Here is a 4575-nt window from a genome sequence, read left to right as displayed (position 1 = left end):
GACTTCTTCCTTGCTTGTGATCAAAATTCTCTTAGTCGTTTAATTGCACAGGTTTAATTTTTTCAATCTCTGATTCTTTGTGTTAGTTGATCACTGTCATTGCCTACCAGGTATCCTGTTGTTTCCTTTGTTGACGCAAGAAAACCCTCTCTTGGCCTGTTCTTAGCACCTATTAGCTCCTGCAAATCATGTACCTGTAGAAGAAATAAGGGGCGGCTAGTTTTCTGCACATCCTTGTTAATTAGTTGTTCTTTAATGCATTATTTATTATTTCGTGATAATTAAGTGTGACGTATCATCTATGCCTATTGAGCCTTTGAATCCTCAAATCTAATAATGTTCTATTTTTTATGTTACAGGTTGCATTTGAGGTATTAACAATGATGACGGGTTGATTTTTTGTCCGGCTGGCAACATATATATGCTCACAATACAAGAATGAAGACTTATAATTAGTAGCTTTCAAATAGTCGTTAAGAATTATTATTTGTTCTATTTAAACATTTGTTATATTTGTTTTAGTTAAATAATTGAACATTTGCGATAAGTTCTACTTTTGATCCTTTTTTGAAATGTAATTGACATATTTTTGAGACTGAATCAATTGAATGCACAATTAGAGAGAATTACAATTGTTGCGTGCCTTACAAGTCCTTATGTCGTTGCACTTTATTAAGTGTTGTTTTTGAATAAATTAGTGTTGCATTTGTTTATTATAAGTGTTGTTTTGGGACGTAACGAGTGTTGTGTTTCCAAAATAAAAATGTTGCATTAATTTGATATAAGTGTTGCTTATCAACATGAAAAGTATTGCATTAGTTCAGGAAGTGTTGCTTTTTTTACATAAGAAATGTTGCATTAGAAGATAAAAAATGTTGCCTTTGCAATTGAAAAAGCGTTGCATAAACATGACCAATGCAACATTTTTCAAAAGTGTTGCTTCAGATTAAAAAGTGTTGCATTAAGCGTTGCAATGACCTAATGCAACAAGACCTGATGTAGCACTTGATTAAGTGTTGCATAAACTCTATTGCAACATTTATATGACATTATGCAACAATAGCAAAGTGTTGCTATAGAATCTAAATGTAGTAGTGTTAGTTATGGCGATTTAGCGATGCATGCAACATATAAATAAAATACAAAGCATAAAAATAAAATCCTAGTATGGCCTTCCTAAAATAGTAAATCTAATAAACTATTACAAATTCGGAAACCAACTCCTTTGGTCCCTTGAACTTCGGTCTTGGCACGCATTTCAAGGCAACACTTTCTTTGATGGATCGCCTTCTCGAATGGCACCGTCTTCAAGGAACTCCGGAATAATTAAATTACAAAATGAATTACATAATTTCCTATTATACATTTGTAATTAAAATAAAAATAAATCTATTAAATTACAAAACGGTGATACGAGATCAAAATAATTACAACCGAATCGATATTCCCATACATTTCGGGTAATATCAATTAAAACTAAGGCCATACTAAGTAAAATTACATAATTCAAAAATTACATAAAATTAAAATATGACTATCATAAATAAAATGCAGCATTATAATATGTATGAACATGCTAAATTTTATGTTAAATCGCCTTTAAAGGGCCAATATCGTATATTAATCGGTTTTTACGGATTTGCGTGATTTAACCTTTTAAAATCACAATAATTACATAAATTCATATTTATGTACAAGTTAATTACCCTAACCATTTTAGGACACAAAAATTAGTCTCCACTAACATTTTGACAATAGTTAAACTTTTTTTCTTAATATTGTTCATAAATGGACCTAAAATACATAATTATGCTATAAACTTCAAATTAAATCATAAAAATTTCAAATAATTTCAAAATTTGAAATTTAAACTCATGAAAATTCTGGAAAAATACCATGATACTCATAATGTTCAAAACTTAGGTTAAAAATTTCGAAAATTTAACGAGAAAAACAATGTTGCGGTTTATCGATTTTTATAATTATGACCATAAAAATATGAGAAGAATTTTATTCATCAACTTTTCACTTTTATATCTGACATATATGATAAAATGCAACATGTGACGTTTTTCCTTAGTCATGAAGTATGTTTTAGCATTATTACTAATTATAGTCACTATTTATGTGATTTTTCATCAAAAATTCATAAATCATTCATAAAGATTTCATTATAGCCAAATATTTTACACACATCTTGTAAAATTGCATGTGACAACATACTAAATTTCCATGACCAGATTCAAAATATAACTCATATTAACCTATTTACCCATTTAAATACGATTTTAACTTAAAAAATCCATATTTCGAGCAATACAACTCATTTTATCATGAACATTTACAGGCCATCAGTAGATAATATATGTGAAAACATATCCAAAAACCACTGAAAAATTCGAAGTTTAGCTAATGTTCGTCCAAAAATGACATTTTTATCATAAAAATCACATTTTAATGCCAATATTATATAAAATGAACAATAAAATACATAAATAAACCAAAATGTCCTAAAACTCACTTAGGACAAGAAACTTTTAACATGCAAATTTATTATTAGGTTTATATTCATAAATCCAAATTAATTAGTTTTGTATGTTAATCTTATAACTCGGAAAAACTATAAACCGATTTGCATGCAAACAACCTAAGGCTCATGATACCGCTTGTTAGAAATCATTAATCTCATTAATTTCCATATTCATATATGAATTGATTTATTTAGTCATAAAATAAAAGCTAGATCTTATGCATGCAAACATAAATAAGATAAGAGAAGAAATCATCATGCAAGCTTATGGATTTCGGTTTTGGGCACCAACAAGATCTCCTTCTTGTTAGTTCTTGAACTTTCCGATAATGGATGAACAAAGGATCCAAATTAGAATCCCTCCCAAAAGTGAATACCCAAGGAATACCCTTAATAACCAATATTATTATGATCTAGTAACAATATTAGTCTTACTTAAAAATGACACAAAATATTAATTTGTTCTTGAATATTTCGGTCCAAGAGGGGAGTAATTTGTGAGATTTTATTTCTCTAATTTTTCATGAGATGTAGAGAGAATTTTTGATAATTTCTTACACTAGAAATTATAGTGAAATAGTGAATCATTAAGAGAGAAAACATTGGCATTTTTCACCTCTAAAACCGGTTGGCAAGGGAGAGTAGAGCCAATGCATGAGCTAGTTTTTCTACCCAAGAAAGAATAGGTATGCAAGGCTACTAGTTAGATTTAATCACTGTGTTTTCCACTCAAGATAAAAACACAATATAAATCTTATACTCCCTCCATTGTTTTGGCACACTTAAAATAAAATGGGTAGTCCATTTTATTTTGTCATTTGTCAATTTTGTCACATGTTACATGTTACATGTTACATCTTACATGTTACATGTTACATGACATGTCACAATGTAATGTATTTTTAACATATTAAAAATCAACATACTCATAAAATATGTCATTTACAAAATCGACTAGTAATTCGTAATTACTTGTACCAAAACGGTTTATCAAATTATAAATTACAACGTCTTGTATTTATAATAAATTATTCATTCAATTTCAATTGTTTCGTAAACAATAATTTTATCTAAGTAATAAAACAATTCGATTACTTAGACCGTATCTCATTTAATCAAATTACAATAAGACACGTTAACTTTACTCACAAAATCATCCGTCAATTTTAAGTAATTTAATTAACTCTTATCGGCATACGATTAATTAAATAATCAATTAAGAGTATTTCCCTATAGGTATGACCTAAGGGGATCAACTGATCACCACCGTCGCACGACAGTAATGTCAAACTCTAGTCAGCCAATCATTACCGATATGTGTGGACCAGTTGACTGTAAAATATTATGTCCCACATGTATTCTTGAAATGAGATTTAAACATGTGATCATCATGATCAACAGTTGTGATCGCATTATTGTCGGAGGACACATATTCCAACAGAAACGTCCAAATTAGGCCACACTAGACGTTTTCCAAGAACCTATGGAGTAATTTGCTTCATTCACGAGTTAGTCGCACCGGATCGGTGTCAAGTCTAAGTCCAAGAATTCAGTTTGAGTCAAATCATAGTTAGGTCAAAGACCTATCTCCGCATGTGAGACGCCTTTCAAGTGAGCCATCTAGCTCATTTACCGGGTCTAAGTCTGTCCTTGAGTCAAGTATGAGTCAAAGGTCAAGTCTTTAGTTATGCATGTAATTTTAGTTTGACTATTGATTTGTTCGGGCTCTTTTTGTAAAAGGGCCATCTGAAGAGGCATAACTACCGTAGAAGGACTAAGAAAGAACAATCAAGTGTGCATCATCGTCCCAATCATAGGGGGGTTGAATTCCATGATCTTGAAGTTGCAGACCACAGTTGAAAGTCTGAGCACTCATCTTCTGGAGGTTAAGAACGAGTTGATATTGGGAAATCATCTCCTCACCCAGATCCAAATCCTTGAAAAGCAGGTCCGCGATCTAGAAAAAGGGTTAGCCGTGAAAAATAGTCCACCATCTCCTTCCCCTACAGAAGTCAAAGTTCGATGGGAATCTCACTCAAAGTAGT

This window comes from Silene latifolia, chromosome 6 (genome assembly GCF_048544455.1).
Source record: "Silene latifolia isolate original U9 population chromosome 6, ASM4854445v1, whole genome shotgun sequence".
Taxonomy (NCBI): Eukaryota; Viridiplantae; Streptophyta; class Magnoliopsida; order Caryophyllales; family Caryophyllaceae; genus Silene; species Silene latifolia.
This window is presented reverse-complemented; position numbering follows the sequence as displayed.